This window comes from Apodemus sylvaticus, chromosome 22 (assembly GCF_947179515.1).
Source record: "Apodemus sylvaticus chromosome 22, mApoSyl1.1, whole genome shotgun sequence".
Lineage (NCBI taxonomy): Eukaryota > Metazoa > Chordata > Mammalia > Rodentia > Muridae > Apodemus > Apodemus sylvaticus.
Window position 1 is genome coordinate 8,235,652 of NC_067493.1, and position 18,919 is coordinate 8,254,570.

The window sequence follows — 18,919 nt, forward strand, 5'->3', positions numbered from 1 at the left end:
GAGAAGTCATGGATAATAAAAGAGATTCTGCTACTGCCATTTTACTAAACCAAAATGATTCCTAACTACATTGTAAATGTTTATCCTTATACCCACAGTACACTGCAGCTCTCACCCCTCTTAAGAAAAATATGGATTGAAATCAATGAGTATCATTATGGGGAACCAACGAGAACAACATTCAGAGAATAAGAGATTGTTTGGTGTCTCTCCCTATTTTCTTCATCTACAATACAACTGAAAGCTTACGGATGAAAGTAGAAGTTGAAAATGTTGCATGAGCCAGAGGAACAGGACAATTTATTTGAGAATATTTTCCTATAAATGCTGGAAGGATGGCCTCCATGATGTCTCATATTTTTGGCATGCTAAAGTAAAATGGAAAATGGGTGACATTGATAGACAGACTGCCATAGATGTGTTGAATTTAATGAGGACTCAACCATATGCAGAAAACTACAGACCACCATTGAATTCTGAAATTGGGAAAAATAATCTATCCAGTAGAAGACATTTCCGGTAGGTAATCCAACATCAAGAAATCAGTCATGAAATATTTTACATATAAATTATGCTATATTCTCTATGCAGGACCTATTATATATATATATATATATATATATATATATATATATATATATATATATATATAACATTCATAAATGGACACTGTAACTATGAGAGTGTTTATGAATATGAGAATGTTTGAGGAATATACACTGGAAGGATTGAAGGGTTGATTGAAAGGGGGAAATGATGCAATTATATTTAAAATTTAAAAGTAAAAAGTACTTCTTTTTTGAATTTTTATTAGATATTTTCTTAATTTACATTTCAAATGTTATCATCTTTCCTGTTATCCCCTCATAAAACCCCCTATCCACTCCACCCTCCCCCAGCTTCTATGTGAGTGTTTCCCCCAACCACCCACTCCCACTTCATCATCCTGGCATTGCTCTATACTGGGGCATCGAGGCTTCACAGTGCACAAGGGTCTCTCTTCATATTGGTATCCTACAAGGCAATCCTCTGCTAAATATATGATTGGAGCCATGGGTCCCTCCATGTGAACTCCTTGGTTGGTGGTTTACGCCCTTGGAGTTCTGGTTGGCTCATATTGTTGTTCTTCCTATTGGGTTGTAAACCCCTTCATTTCCTCAGGTCTTTCTCTAGCTCCTCCAGGGGGAACCATATGCTCAGTCATAGAGTTGGCTGCAAGCCTCTGCCTCTGTATTTGTCAGGCACTGGGTGAGCCCCTAATGGGACAGCTATATCAGGCACCTGTCAACAAAAACTTCTTGGAATCCAAAATAGTGTCTGGATTTGGTGACTGTATACCGGATGGATTCCCAGGTGGGGCAGTCTCTGGAAGGTCTTTCCTTCAGTCGCTCCTCCACACTTCATCTCTATATTTCCTCCTATGAGGATTTTCTTCCTCTTTCTAAGAAGGAACAAAACACCCACACTTTGGTCTCTTTCTTCTTGAGCATCATTAGTCTATGAATTGTATTTTGGGTATTCTGAACATTTTGGCTAATATCCACTTATCAGTGAATGCATACCATTTGTGTTATTTTGTGATTGTGTTACCTCACTCAGGATGATATTTTTTAGTTCCATCCATTTGCCTAAGAATTTCATTAATTCATTGTTTTTAATAGCTGAATAGTATTCCATTGTGTAAATGTTCCACATTTTCTGTATCCATCCCTTTGTTGAAGGACATCTGGGGTCTTTACAGAATAGCTTCTGGCTATTATAAATATTGCTGCTATGAACACAGTAGAGAATTTGCCTTATTATATATTGGAGAATCTTCTGAGTACATGCCTAATAGTGGTATAGCTGGGCCCTCAGGTAACACTATGTACAATTTTCCGAGGAACTACCAGACTGATTTCCAGAGTGGTTGTACCAGCTTACACTCCCACCAGCAATGGAGAAGTGTTACTCTTTTTCCACATCCTCCCCAGCATCTGCTGTCACCTGAGTTTTTGATCTTAGCCATTCAGACTGGTGTGAGGTGGAATCTCAGGATGTTTTTGCTTTGCATTTTCCTGGTGACTGAGGATGTTGAACATTTCTTTCTGTTATTCTCTACAGGCCATTCTATATTACTCAGGTTAAAATTCTTTATTTAATTTAGTACCATATTTTTAATAGGGTTATTTGACTCTCTGGAGTCTAATTTCTTGAGTTATTGGTATATATTTCATATTAGCCCTCTGTTGGATGTACGATTGAATAAGATCATTTCCTAATCTGTTGGTTACCATTTTGTTTTATTCACAGTGTCCTTTGCCTTACAGAAGCTTTGTAGCTTTATGAGGTCCCATTTGTTGATTCTCTTAGAGCACAAGCCATTTGTGTTCTGTTCAGGAAAATTTCCCCTATGTCCATGTGCTTTAGGCTCTTCCCCACTTTCTATTGTATTAGATTCAGTGTGTCTGGTTTTATTTGGAGGTGTTTGATCCAGTTGGAGTTGAGCTTTGTACAGGGAGATAATAATGGGTCAATATGCACTTTTCTACCTGTTGACCTCCAGTTGAACTAGGGTTTTAGCTCCTTTTTCAAGGATCAAGTGTCCATAGATGTGTGGGTCCATTTCTGGTTCTTCAGTTCTATTCCATTGATCTACCTGCCTGTCTCTGTATTCATAACATACAATTTATTTTTATCCTTATTGCTCTGTATTACTGCATGAGGTCAGGAAAGGTGATTCCCAAAGAATTGCTTTTATTGTTGAAAATTGTTTTCACTATCCTGGGTATTCTGTTACCCTGAGTGAATTTTAAAATAGCTCTTTCTAACTCTATGAACAATTGAGTTGGGATTTTAATGGGCATTGCATTGAATCTGTACATTACTGTTGGCAAGAAGGCCATTGGCAGGATCATATGAATCCTGAAAATCCATGAGCAGTGGAGATCTTTCCATCTTCTGGGGTTTTCTTCAATTTCCTTCTTAACTGATTTGAAATTCTTGTCATACAGATCTTTCATCTCCTTGCTTAGAGTCACACCAAGTTATTTTATATTTTCTGTGACTATTGTGAAGGGTGTAATTTCCCTAATTTCTTTATCATCCTGTTTACCCTTTGAGTAGATTAAGGCCCCTGATTTCTTTGAGTTAATTGTATATACAGACACTTTGGGACCTCAAAATAACACTGGATATACTGAACCCGATAGAAGTGAAATAGTGTAACAGATTTGAAAGTCCTGGCACAAGAAACAGACTTCTAAACAGAACATCAGTAATTCAGACACTAAGATAAACCATTAACAAATGGAACTTCATTTGACTGAGTAGCCTCTAGAAGGCAAAGGACACAGTAAGGTGGACATCATGGAAGCCTAAAGGAGAGGAAAGGGATTTTACCAACTCCAAATAATCAGAGGCATAAAATGCAAAATGTAAAAAGAAGTTTAGGAACTACATGTGTAAAGGACAAAGGATTCAGTTAAAAATTGGGTGTGTGCTAAATGAACGAAGAGAGGAGTAATGGTTCAAGGATTGCACACTTAAAAACAACTCTCACAGCCAGTGCCGTATCCATTACAAAACAGCATGCAGTTACAGTTCAGGTACTGTCAGTCTGCCCCATTCATTCTTCCATCTGATTTTAATCTTTAATGCTCTCTCACTTGTCAGATAGGCATAAGAGTTTCAACCATTTTGTCTGTGCTGTTGGTGGCAATGGAAAATGGAGGATAGAAAGAGCACAATATCTAGCTGAAGAAAATCAAGTTCAAATGTTGTTCTAGCATTTTATAGTTGGTATGTGATTTTTTTTGTAGTAATAGTTCTTTCAGAGATGATAAGCAAATGTGCTATCATAGGACACATTAAGATGCAGAAGACTGTCTTATTTGCATGGTATGAGAACTTTCTGCCATTGAATCAAATTGCACGAAATGGCAAAAATGGTATGTAGAAACAAACTGACTTCCTTGAACTTAAAAAATGACAACAAATTACAGTTGAATAAAAATATAATTCTTTGACAAGTGTCTCATCTTCTTTTTCTGAAACAAACCAAAAAAAGTCAAAGTGAGCTGGTAACTCAGCTGATTGTCCATTTCACTAGATGTTTGATTCTTTTTTATGTTATTTGATATTCTTAATGTCTTCCTATTATAATTTAAAGCTACTACTAACTCAAGCAATTCTGTGTTGTCATATGCAATACTGTCACTCTGCTTCACACTCTGCTAACATTCACTCTTGTTTTTCTATTCAAAGGAGTACCTTTAATTGCACGAGGAAACGATGATATTCCAAATCCACACAGAGGCACTTTACACTAAGGTGATATCTTAGATTCTATTGCTGCAAAAACCAGCATGATCAAAGGAAACATGTGAAAAAAGCTTTTATTTACTTATGTACACTTGTCACAGTATATTCAATGTAGCCAAGGCATGAAATTGGATGTAGGCACTCCATGAATGCATGTGGAATAATTTTGATTACTGGCTTCATGTCCATGCTGTCTGCAGTCCTTTTTCTTATAAATCCAAGAACAACTTACCTACTGGCATAGTGTCCACACTCGGAACTATTACCTTATATTAATCATTTATTAAGTAAATGGCCTACACACAAAACCACAGCTCAAAATGATGGTAGTCTCCCTCAAATGAGATTCCCAGTTCTCAGTATCGTCAGGACTGTGTACTTATGAATGAAACCATGATCCACCAAACTTTTTTAATTGATGTCACAATGGAAAGTGCTGTCTAATTTGTAAGCTCAAATTTGTTTACTACTTAAAATTTTTCTATGATTAAATTCTACTTTCATTAAGATAAAGAAAATAATATGTTGAGTATTATCTAACATTTTCATACTATGAAAGTTTCAATGAAGCAATTTATCTTTTGTCTTCTGTAAAAAATTTGAATCTGATCTAACTAAAATAACATAACATTTTGGGACAAAAATACACCCTAGCAACCCTGCACTAGCAGCCACGATGGAGAAGACCTCTACAACCATCATGATCTTGCCCCTGGAGCTATGGTAGACAGGGAGGAATGTGATCCAGACACTGCAGAATACCAGCATGCTGAAAGCTAGGAACTTGGCTTCATTGAATCTGTCAGGAAGATTTCTAGCCAGGAAAGCCACAGTGAAGCTCCCCAGAGCCAAGGAACCCAAATATCCCAGGACAACATGGAAGGCAACGACAGAGCCTTTGTTGCAAATAATGACAGTCTTCCCATGTTCAGATTGTATATCTCTGTCAATAAAGGGAGGAGACGTTACCAACCAGATGCCACAAAGAACAACTTGGATCAGGGTACAAATGGGAATGACCAAGTTAGGTGCCCCTGATGTCAGCATCCCTCTCATTCTTCTCCCTGGAGTAGTGAGCTTGAAAGCCATGACCACAGTTATTGTTTTGGCCAAAACTGTAGAAACAGCCACTGTGAACAAAACTCCAAATGTCTGCTGGAGGATGCAGGTGGCCTGGTTGGGATGCCCAATTAAAAACAATGAGCAGAGAAAACAGAACACTAGAGAGATGAGCAGGATATAGCTGAGAATGAGCTTATTGGCTTTCACAATAGGAGTATCCTTGTACTTTACAAAAATGACTAATACTAGAATTGTGATAGCCAAGAAGGACATAGCAATGGAGCCTAGAGCAAGCCCCAGTGGATCTTCATAAGCCAGAAATGACACAGCGCTTTGGAGGCAGTGGGTTTGCTCCAGGTTGGCATACTTATCATCTGGACACCTCATACACTGTTCCATATCTGCTGGCGAAAACAATAAAACCTTTTAAGATATCATAATTATTTAGTTAATAATTATGTATTTGTATTATTGAGAGGATATATCAATAAATATTTTTGTAGAACATCTCATCCATTCCTACTTGCTGCAGGGACAACTGAATTAAGATTGCTCTCTATTAACCTATGTCTTATGGTGAAATAAAACACCATGATAGATTATGAAATTGAAAAAATATGCATTAAAATAAAGAACAAAAGCATGAATTATAATATGCATGATCTCAGATTTTTTTCATTCTTCAAACCATAATTTCGCTATTCACAGACAAGTGTAGTATGAATATATAGTTATTGATCTCAGTTGAAGAAATGCATTATGTACATGTTTAGATTTTTGGGAGAGCTATTTTTCAGTATCTCCTATAGAAACCAGAACATATACTTTCTCATACAGGTACTGTTTGCAAAAGGAATATTTTCATTCTTGATTCTCTATGCCTCATAGTTTGTCCTGCATAGTAAAAATCAGTGAGCAGCATATTGTGAGAGAAAAATTTATTGTTTGTAAAAGATACTGCAAGTTATTTGCTAGGTCCGAAAGAAGTTGACATTATTTAACTGATTAAGTTCCGAAACATGGAGATTTTACAACTTCAGTTTCCATGTAGGCCATATCATATTTCTAGCTTGGAAAGGGAAGGATTCACATTCAGCATTTCTTTCTACATGCAAGCATGTACTTGTTTCATTGGAAACCTCATTTTCTGGGCACTGAACACAATCAAAGCAGCAGTCTGGTGTTTCTTTCTGATGAATTTTCCTAAATCCAGCAGTATATGGCACACTACACAAGGAGGACGGAACCTGAGATAATATATAAATATATAATATGCATAAATGTGTGTGAGAGAGAGTGCATGTGTGTGTGGTTCATTTATCCATAATATGTATAATAACCTATAGATTTTCATATGGGACATTAACAGATATGGCTATAAACATTCCTCTGTTAACCAGTATTTCTTAACAATTTCAGGCACATAATTATTTTGTAATTCCCTGCAGTACACCGAATGAAGTACGATATTTTCTACATCATGTAATATTATATACGTAACTTTCAGGTTGCAGCAATTTAAAACTTTTACTTCCTAAACTGATAAACCCAAAAGGAGTGTTTCTGTGGCATCAGTTTTCTTTTTATCATGATTTATAACTTAAAAAAATCAGAATAGTGAGGTTTGTGGAGAAAGAATGTAGGGTAAATCAAGAAAAAGTTCTTTGATTAATATGAACAAGATATGTTATATAAAACTGTCATAAAATTAATGTTTAAAACAATAACTTGACAATAGCAATCTCTTATCCCTCCTTCATTTCCCTGCATTTATGAGACTCCTGCCTCATCACTCTAGCATACCCCTATACGGGGGCATTGAACCTGCACAGGAACAAGAGGCTCCCTTCCCACTGATTCCAGATAAGGCAATCCCCCACAGAAGAGAGGATATCGGGAAGTAGGATAAACTGTGAAATGTAAGTAAATAAAATAACCAATAAAATACACATAAATAAAAATGGAAACCTTGAATCTGGAGAAAGATTTCTGTTAATGAACACATGCTATATTTAATTAGGCTATAAATATGTTGTTACAGAATTAGAAAATTAGAAAATATATATATATTCCAGTAGCATACGGAGAATTAGCATATGGGTCTACCTGAAAATGGAATCCAGAGGCTTTTTATCTCTATGATGAGATTTACATGGAGTTGGGAGGTATCAGATTTTGGTGCTTGTAACTGAGCATGGTCTTTTGCTAGAGTAGCAATTGGTCATAACCACAGAGATATTATTTCAGTGCCTCATATTTAAAAATGTATATATCTTGAAAACAACTAAAATTTATAGTATACATACCAAATTTCCTCCTGTGGCCCACTCTACATCATCAGATATGTGAAGTTGTTGCATCTGTGGGAAACAAATAAAATAGTTTCCTATTTTCACTTTTAATCCAAAGCCTTGTGGAAAATGCCAAATGATGAAAATGTCATAATCTGCACACTGATTTTCCCTATGATTCATGTTCACCAGTTCTCCAACAAGATTAGTAAACACTCTGGTCTTCAGCAAGGAAGACACCTAAATGAGATTCATCATTAGATGCTTACATATGCATATCAGTAAAGGGAAAGCAACATTGAGAATGTTCCCTACTTCCTTAATGACTTTCACAAAAGACAGCTGCATTGAAGTAATCCCATGTAGTAAAATAGAATAAACCCCAAACGATACTGAAAATTTATATAATATTCCATGTTAATGTTTGATGGTAAAATGTGCTAGAAAAATGATTAGCATATTACAAGTAACATAGTGTGTGTGAATGTGTATGAGTGTGTGTGTGTGTGTTCATGTTAGTCCAAAATACTTTATTGAAAATGTAGTCACATATGTACAAATGAAGGGGAATTCTGGATGTGTGTGAAAATAAAGAATGGCTGTTAGTCTTTAATGTACAGACAATAAAACAATATGTGATAAACTGTAACTTAATAACATATATAGTCTTAATCATTTGTGGTTTTGTTAATTTAAATGAGTAACTATTAGCTACAGCACATGTATTGATTCTTGACAAATTACTCTTTAGAAAAATATTCTAGTCTAGTCATCACTTAAGGCTTTTATTATGAAACCGTTGGCTCCTATTTTAACTTTTGAAATCATTTGGTGAAGTATTGAGACATGTTTTCACAAAACTCGCTGATATCATGAAAAAGTTATTGTTCCCTATTAAATGTTTTCCTTGTGCAGGATGTTCATCCATGTAAAATATTTATTAGAGAGTTTTGCATGGTAGAAATCTGCCCATTGAGAGAATAATCTCTTACAAATGTAGAAGTGTTTGTCTGGATCCATTTAAAAGATCATATTGATATATCTAAGCATCATGAAATGTAAGAAACTTCACCTGCTGACAGTCAGTAAATATTCCTTTGTATCCTGCTAGTGCCTGATTCTCTACTTGTTGAAGAATGAGTTCATGGTAGGCGTGGGCCACAGCATACACAGCATTATACAAATTGTAACCTTCTTCCCTCAGGGCCATGTCATATTTGTACAGTGCTGTCCATTCAAATGTATTGTTGAATTTAAAATGTTCCTTTTTATTGCGGATCTTAGAGATTGGGCAATTAAAATAATTCCACCCCAGTATAGAATCAGAAATGTTTACTGGATACTTGCCAGTGTCTGTACTTTGCATAAAATTTCTAAATTCAGCAATCTCACCTCTGTGGTGTGCAAAAGTGACAATACCATGGAAGAAATTAAGGCTGAATTTCTTTTTAATTGTGATAACATCCCATTGTGAAATTGTGATCCAGATTCTCTGAGCACCTAAATATTCCCATCTTCTAAAGCTGACTTCTAAAGTGGAGTTCATTTCACCATAAATGATAATAACCTTTGCTGAAGATGTCATAATTTGTTTATCATATATCATAGCCTTTGTCAAGTATGTCTTCATGGTTTCTGGGATCACATTCACAAAAGCTAAACAGAACCCATGCCTTTGTATTTCTTCTCTCAAATCTGAGAGAAACTGAATGCCCTGGTCATCATCTGAGATGACCAGTCCTATCCAAGTCCATCTAAAATGAAGCAGCAAGGAGACCATGCCATGGGACAAATGAGTGTCTTTGGTGGCTACCTGATGGACATACGGCAACTTGTCATGGTCACTCAGGTTAGGATTAAATGGTCCAAAGTAAACCTAAAGTATTTAAAAGAGAGGATAAAACATCCACATGAGGAAATATGAGTTTTAGAATAATTGATCTCATATACAAGTAATACTACTCACTTTCCAGAAATCCTATTAAGGATAGTAAGATTATAGTAGAGATATCATGTAATATTCTTATTAGATTCTAGACTATTTCTAACAAGTCTGAATGTCCTAGAAAAAAAAATTGCCTGTTTGTCCAGAATATCTGTGTCCTGGTTACTTATTTGTTATATATAGAAATAATTATTAATATATAATTATTTTATATATTATCAAGTGGGGTGGGCGAGTCTGTGTGATAATGTGTGGGTGTATCATGTAGCAGTGCACTCATAAATGCATCCTGTCCAGGTTTTTTCTGTAAGCACATGCAAATAGAATTTAAAAGTTTTTAACTCATTCAGTGCCACATATTATTACCTTTGGACTTCTGGAATTAATCTCCAGTTTTAAGGTTGTTTTCCATGATGGTCCTGTAAGGCCTACCTCACAAATTCCCTCTCCACAGTTATAATTAATAAAATCCACAATTTGTTTGGTTTGCATAGAAAGTATAATGTCAAGAACTCTCAATGTATCTTCACAGTGGTCAAAAACGATGGAGAATACCAAATGTTGGGTAAAAGGTAAGGATTTTTGTTGATCTCATCAGTAGCAAAAAACATTACCAGAAAAAATTCATGTTTTCTTGTGCCTGTTCTAAAATAAGGAATAATGGTGATTAAGGGAGATGTTTGATGTATAAAATTTCAATAACAATAAAGTTTGTAATCTGAGACATGCTAAATTTCGGTCTAAATATCTTGAAATAAGTCTCATAAATTAGAGATCCTAAGAGCTTTCTACAATGTAAGAATTCATAGGCATAGGGCACTATGATAAGATACATTTTGTATTCGTGGAAATCAATAAAGATTTTTTTATCTCTGAATGTCGTCCTTGTATTAGATTTTAGTCTTGTTGAGTAGGATTTTTCTAAAATAATCCTGGAGTTGTAATTCCACTGTTAAATAAAAAAAGAAAGACTTAAACCACATGTGAACAACATAACACACTCTTAATTTTTATTATTTAAATGCATTTATACATCAAACATAAATGTATTAAGTCTTTTGAAATCAAGTCCTCTTCCTGGAACCATCTGCACATGGGAGCTGGGCTTGTCACACATTCCTCTATTCATTGGCACTACGAGGTGAGAGCTGGTCTCCAGGAAGTGCTCTGACTCCTGGGCTTCGAGGTGAGACTGGCATTTTCCATCCTGTGATTGTCCAAGTTAGGTCTGGCCCTGAGTACGTACAGCACAGGAATGGTAGAGTAGTTATGACAGAGTCCTTCCAGTCACCATCTGCATCCAGCAGCTAGGGCTGTCCCACAACCTTCGGTGAATGGGTCCTGCCAGGAGAGAGCTTGTCTTCTGGGAGTCCTGACAGAGGCTTACAGGCACACAGGAGGGGCAAACTCCAGCCAGATACAGCAAGACCAACTAACACCAGAGATAACCATATGGTAAAAGGCAAGTGCAAGAACCATACCAACAGAAGCCAAGGATACATGGCATCATCAGAACACAGTTCTCCAGAACAGCAAGTCCTGGATAGCGCAACACACTGGAAAACAATTCTCAGTTTTAAAATCACATCTCACAATGCTGATAAAGGAATTCAAGAAGAACACAAATAAATCCCTTAAAGAAATACAAGAGAACACAGGTAAACAGGTAGATACCCTTGAAAAGGAAACACAAAAATGCCTTAAAAATTACAGGAAAACAAAACAAACAGGTATAGAGCAAATCATCAAAGATCTAAAAATGGAAGTAGAAACAAAGAAATCACAAATGGAAACAATCCTCGAGGTAGAAAACCTAGGAAAGAGATTTGGAGTCATAGATGCAATCATCACCAACAGAATACAAGGGATAGAAGACAGAATCAGAGTTGAAGAAGATACCATAGAAAATATTGACACATCAATCAAAGAAAATGCAAAATGCAAAAATGTCCTAACCCAAAATATCCAGGAAATCCAGAACACAAGGAATAGACTAAACCTATGGATTATAGGTATAGAAGAGTATGAAGATTTCCAGGTTTAAGTGACACTAAATATATTCAGCAAAATTATAGAAGAAATTTTCTCTAACCTAAAGAAAGAGATGCTCATGAATGTACAAGAAGCCTACAGAACTCCAAATAAACTGGACCAGAAAAGAAATTCCTCCCATCAATAATATTCAAAACATCAAATGTACAAAATAAAGAATATTAAAAGCATTCAAGGAAAAGGGTCAATATATATATATATATATATATATATATATATATATATATATATATATATATATATATATATATATATGAATTACAGCAGACATTTCACCAGAGACTATAAGAATTAGAAAATCCTGAGCACATCTCATTCAGACCCCTAGAGAACACACATGCCAGCCAAGGCTACTGTACCCTGAAAAGCACTCAATTATCATAGATGGAGAAAACAAGATATTCCTTTTCAAAACCAATTTTACACAATTCCTGTCCACAAATCTAGCCCTTCAAAGGATAATAAATGGAAAACTCCAACAAAAAAGGAAACTACACCCCAGAAAAATCATGAAAATAAAATTCTTTTAACAAAACAAAAAGAAGATCATCTCATAAACATCATTCTACACCCAATAACAAAAATAACATGAAGCAACAATCACTTTTCCTTAATAACTCTTAATATCAATGGATTCAATTCCCCAATAAAAGACATAGACTTACAGACTGGATATGTAAACAGGACCCAGAAATTTGCTGCTTACATGAAACTCACCTCAGGCACAAAGACAGACACTTGCTCAGAGTAAGAGCTGGGAAACAATCGTCCAAGCAAATCGTCCCAAGAAACAAACTGCAGTTGTCATTTTAATATCAAGTAAAATCAGCATTCAACTTAAAGTTATCAAAAAAGACAGAAAGAAACTTTATACTCGTCAGAGGGTAAACCTATCAAGAACTTTCATTTCTGAACGTCTACACTCCAACTTCAATTATCAGATCTCCATGTACTAAGACTGGTCTTCAGAACAACAACAACAAAAAATAGAAATCCCACAAACATGTGGAGGATAAAGAACCCTCCACTCAATGACTACTTTGTCATGGAAGAAATAAAGAAATTAAAAACGTTTTAGGATTTAACGAAAATGAAGTCACAACATACCCAATATTATAGGACAAAATGAATGCATTGCTAAACAGAAAACTAATAGCTCTGAGAACCTCCAATATAAAACTGGAGAGAGCATACACTAGTCACTTAAGTCACCTGAAAGCTCTAGAACAAAAAGAAGCATATATAGCAAAGAGGAGCAGATGGCTGGAGATAATCAAACTCAAGGCTGAAATCAACAAAATAGGAACAAAAAGAACTAACTATAGACAGAATCAACAAAATCAGGAGCTGGATCTTGGAGAAAACCAACAAAATAGATAAATCCTTAGACACACTTACCAGAGGGCACAGAGACAGCATCCAAATAAGCAAAATCAGAAATTAAAAGTGGGACATGTCAAAAGAAAGCGAAGAAATCCAAAAAAATCATCAGATCCAACCACAAAAGGATATATCCAATTAAACTGGAAAATCTGGATGTAATGGACAATTTCCTAGACAGATAGCAGATAGTCAACTTAAGTCAGAATCTGATAAACCATCTAAACAGTCCCATAACTTCTAAAGATATAGAAGCAGTCATCAAAAATCTCTCAACCAAAAATGCCCAGGAGCAAATGGGTTTAGTTCAGAGTTCCATCAGACCTTCAAAGAATACCTAACACCAATACTCTTCAAAATATTCCACAAAATAGAAGCAAAAGGAACACTACCCAAGTTCCTCTATGAAGCCACAATTAATCTGATAATTAAACCACAAAAGACCCAACAAAGAAAGAGAACCTCCAAGCAATTTCTCTGATGAAAACTGATGAAAAATTACGCAATGTAATACTCACAAACCGAATCTAAGAACACATCAAAATGATAAAGCATCATGATCAATTAAGCTTTATCCCTGGGATAGAGAGAATGTGCCATATATGGAAATCTGTCACTGCTATCCACTATATAAAGAAATGCTAATTTCAAGCACATAGAGAAAAATTATCCATAATTTTTCCATGGTGTTTGTAGAACATGATTTTAATATTTCCAACTGTTAATATTTAACAAAGAGAATTATTATTTTAATATATATTTTATTTAAATGTGTTTATCAATTTCAAAATATAAAAAATGCTACAATATACCACATAACCACAATATTATCCTTTAGGCTCTTTTACACATTAATTTAATATTACTTTTTAGTTTATTGTTACTATGTCAATTTTGTAAACATTTATAAGATTTTTTCTTAATTCAACAGTGTTTCTAATCCTCTGAGATCTTTTAACTGATGTCTGAGCACATCGTTCTTCTTTCCATATGAAATTTGCTCATCTACCCCAGTACAGTTGGCAGTTCAGTTTTTTTTTTTTTTTTAATATTATCAATTACCTCCTATCAGGAGTAAACACACCAAACATGCGCAAGTGCTGAAGTTTGCATTTTTCAATTGAAAGTTTGGAACAAAGTTTTCTTTGTAAACCTGAAAAGTATTGACAACGTTTATATATTTGTAATTTTAAATCTTAGTATGCCTTCATAATTGTCAACAATGAGAATTTCCTGTATTTTTCAATGACATGTGGGATAATACAGAACACATCAGAAATGAAATCTATACTGACCTAACATAGAAGTATAATAATGTGAAGCCAATATCCCATCAAAGTATACATATTGTATTGAGGCAAACAACTGGAAAACATTCGATAAATCCCAAAGACATGAAAATCGAATATGAGATGAGATGAGTGTCAAAGACAGAAAAGTACAGGAAACCTCTGCTCATGAAAGAAAAATGTCCCAGGAACATTGATTAGCTAAAAGGTTAGTGATTTCAACACACATTCTCTCATTATCTGCAGCCACAAATGACACCATCTCACAATTGGGATCGTAGAACTATGTAGTCACAATGCAAACAGCTCCTAATCCACAAGAAGATTATTTATTCTATTAGATTTTCTCTAATGTGATATTTATTCAATTATTAATAGAAATATTTTTGAATATCTATCTGATACTGGTAGTAAGCCTAATATGTGACTGGACATTTGTATGATTGAACCAAATGACTATTCTGGTAACAGAATATGAAGCCTGGCAGTCTTTTTCCACATTCAGTATCAATTCCAGAAAGAAAGGTGGGGCTCATTTGACGATTATATTCAAATGCAAAGTACATGTATATTCATATGTATATAAATAATATTATACATGCAATCAGGAACAGTTGACCCACACATCTACAATATTTCTATATATGAATGAATACCCAACATTTAGAGACCAAAATTAGGTAACATTTTTAGGAAGGCATTTAGATGAATGCTTATAAAGGAATTGTTGGCAGACAATTGTATATGTGCAGTTATGCAGTCTCGTCATATAGAGCCATTGTTAAAGGGGGAAATGGTAATTTCAAGGCAGATTAAAAGACATTTTTGATTTATGATATCAATAGAGAGTCAACAGATAGTATCCGCTCTCCATCATTGCCCACTTTTGTGAACTGGAGACCAACTAGTAAAACTAAACTAAACTGTGACACATTTGAAAATATTAAAATAGTGACTGATGTAATCATTAATTGTCAGTGGCTCATCAAGTAACAGAAGGAAGAACAAGACAGAACCAAACAATTTGAGTACATAGCTACATATTAATAATTCATATCACTGAAACAGGAAATAAAGTTAATGATTTACCTAAAACCAAATGTTTCATTATACAAATCATCTTCAACAGGTCCCTCTGTTGCAAAAATGGAAAACTACCAGTCACTTCTCAAATCTCCATTGCTATCTTCACTATTCTTTATCCTCCAAAAGCAAATGGGTTCAATGAAACAACACAAGGTGAGAGATAACTTGAGGAGCAAAAAGAAAATATTAATAGCACAAAAATTCTTCATGCCTGCTATGATCTAAGATGCAGTTGTAAAATCTGTTTCCTTTGCAATCATCACCCCCCACACACACGCACACACATTTATACTTATTTGTCTGTTTTAAATCTACTGCCCTCTTGAGGACCACTTAGTTATATTCAACATTTCCCTTCCATTCGTCCTATGTCATGTTCCCTGGATACATCAGGAAAATTCTGGCCTCAAGCTATACATCTGAGATCTAAAAACTATTGATCAAAACATTTCTGAAAACATGTTTTGGAGGTCATGTTCTTCATCCTCAGGTACAATGATTTCATTCACATGCGTGGCATAAATCCCAAGGACAATCTTCTCCTGGATAGCTTGGACCAGACAACAGCTATACGTACATACACAATAGATTTCATCAGAATTTCCGTAGTAAGACGAAAGTTGAGAAAGTCATAAATGTTGTATATCATTCAGAAGTTCACTTTAATCATAGGACATTATGTTTTTTATTGTCTAGATGAGGGAAAGGAAGTCTCATATGCAACACTGAGTCTGGAGTTGAGCATGCTCTCTGTTATTCATATACTATTGTATGTTAGTCATGTTTACAAAATCTCTTCAATCATCCTGTGATTCTTGTTACCTGGAGAACATGTCATTCTGCTAAATTCAATAATGACTGGATTAATTCAGATTCAATACATACTGCTCAATATCAGTACCTGCTCAGACAATTGATGATTTAAAATGCCGATCTCTTGCTGACTCCCTGGCAGTCAGTTGACTCCCTGGCAGTCAATAATATTTGATGAAACATTGCTGATTAATGATTGAGAAGAATTTCATACATTTTACTCAAAGGAATGAAATATTTTAGGTGTTATTTCTGAGAGACAATTTTATTGCTAATATTAGTATATAAATTCTATTTTCAATTCATGTCTAGTTGGTATTTGTTTTGAAACTGTACTGTCTGCAATTATATTGCAACAACGTAGATGTATGTTACACTAATTTACATAACTTGGTTAGATTAAAATGAGTGACTCAGATGGAGCATTGAATTTGATTTGTAATTTTTTGAACTAGCTTATGTTTTTCCCAAAAATATCCACACTGAGTGCAGTGGACTCTTTTTTCTTCTTCTTTTAAAATGTATTCTTCAATCTATTTTTACAGTGTGTTTTTTATACCCCTTACAGTCCATCCTCAGAATGTTCCATATTCCACACCTAACCCACCCCCAAAATCCATTGCCAAGAGGATGTCCCCAACCAACTACCACTCCAACATACTTGCCACACACTAGGTCCCAAGTCTCTTTTGGTTAGCCACATCTCCTCTGACGGTCTTCAGACCCAGTAGTCCTCTGCTGTATAGTATGTTGGGCCTCATATCAGCTGGTGTATGCTGGCTGGTTAGTGGCTCAGTGTCTGAGAGTGTGCCAGGTTAATAGTGACTGCTGGTCTTCCTATGGGTCGCCCTTCTCCTCAGCTTCTTCCAGCTTTCTCCTAATTCAACCACAGGGGTCATCTGCTTCTGTCCATTGGTTGGGTACAAATATCTCTTTCAGACGCTTTCTAGGCCCTCCAGAGTGCAGTCATGACAGGACTCTCTTTAAAACAACAAGGAATCAGTAATAGTGTCAGGCCTTGGGGCCTCCTTCTGAGCTGGATTTCAATTTGGGCCTGTAACTGGACCTCCTCATCCTCTCGCACCTCTCCACTTTTGCTCCCTCTGTTCTTTCAAACAGGTATATTTGTGGGTCAGAGCTTTTGACTATTGGATGGCAACCCCATCCCTCTACTTAATGCCCTGCCATTCTACTGTAGGTGGATTCTCCAAGTTCTCTCTCCTCTCAGTAGGACATTTCATCTAAGTGTCTGTCACTTCCCAAGTCTTTGGTATATTATAGAGGGTTGCCCCACCTCGTGCTTCCTGATGCTGCCTCTTTTGAATCATTCTGCTGTCCCTCAGAACTTCATTCCTGTTCCCCTCAATACCTGATCAGGTTCCACCTCTTCCCCTACCTATTTCCTTTCCCACTGAAATCCCTTTGCCCTCTTGTGACTGATTTCTTAACCCTGCCAAGTGTGGTTGGGCTGTTCAGCTTGTTAGCCTCCTTGAGTTCTGTATCCTGTTAATTTTGTACTTTTTGACTAATGTCTGCTTATTGGTAAGTACAAAACATGCATATGGTTTTGGGACAAAGTTACCTGATCCAGAGTGATATTTTCTATTTCCATCCATTTGTATGAAAAATTCATTATATCCTCCTTTTTAATAGCTGAGTAGCATTCCAATGTGAAAATAAACAACATTATCTGTATTCATCTTTCTGTTAGAGGACCTCTAGGATTTTGAGAGATACTGGACAACACAAATAACGGTAAGTGAAACCCTACCCATGGCAGGGCAATGTATTGGTAAATGTTCAAAAGAACTATAGCTGGGCCTTCAGGTCGATCTATTTCCAATTCTCTCAGGAATCTCCAAATTGATTTCCAGAGTATTTTTACCCTTTTGCAATCCCACCAGCAATAGAGAAGTGTTCCTCTTTCTCCACATCCTCACCAATATCTTTTGTCACCTGAATTTTTTAACTTAGTCATTGTGGTTAGTATGAGGTGGAATATCAGGGTTGTTTTGATTTGCATTTCTCTGGTGACTAAGAAGCCTGAACTTTTCTTTAGGTGCTTCTCAGTCAATCAAGATTCCAATGTTGTGAATTATCTGTTAGTTTTAATACCCATTTCTTTATATTGTTGTTTGGATTCTTGGTGGTTAGCTTCTTGAATTCTTTATATATTTTATATATTAGCCCTCTACAGGATGAGGGAATAGTGAGGACTTTTTCCAATCTGTGGGTTTCTTATTTGTGCTTTTTACTATGCCCTTTGCCTTACAGAAACTTTCCAATTTCATGAGGCCCCACTTATCAATTCTTGATTTTGTGCCTGAGCATTGGAATTCTTTTTTAGGAAATATACCCCTCTGCCAGTGGATTAAAGGTTCTTTCCCAATTTTCCTTTTATTAGAATATATGAATCCAGTTTTATGTTGAGGTGTGTGATCCACTTGGGCTAAGGTTTGTCTAAAATAACAAATATGGGACTATATTAATTTTTCTACATACAGATTGCCAGTTAGGCCAACACACTTTATTGAAGATGCATGCTGGTTTCTATTGTATATTTTTGGCTTCTTTGTCACAGATCAAGTATGTGGTTTTATTTCTGGATCTTTTATTCAATACCATTAACCAACCTGACTGTCTTTGTACAAATACCATGCAGTTTTTATCACTATTCCTCTGTTTTACAGCTTGAGGTC

At 35.6% G+C, this 18,919-nt stretch overlaps 1 pseudogene; it reads right to left on the minus strand.

Moving 5' to 3' along the window:
* Positions 1-4,966: 4,966 nt before the first annotated feature.
* LOC127673254 (vomeronasal type-2 receptor 116-like) lies at positions 4,967-17,853 on the minus strand (annotated as a pseudogene).
* Positions 17,854-18,919: the final 1,066 nt, after the last annotated feature.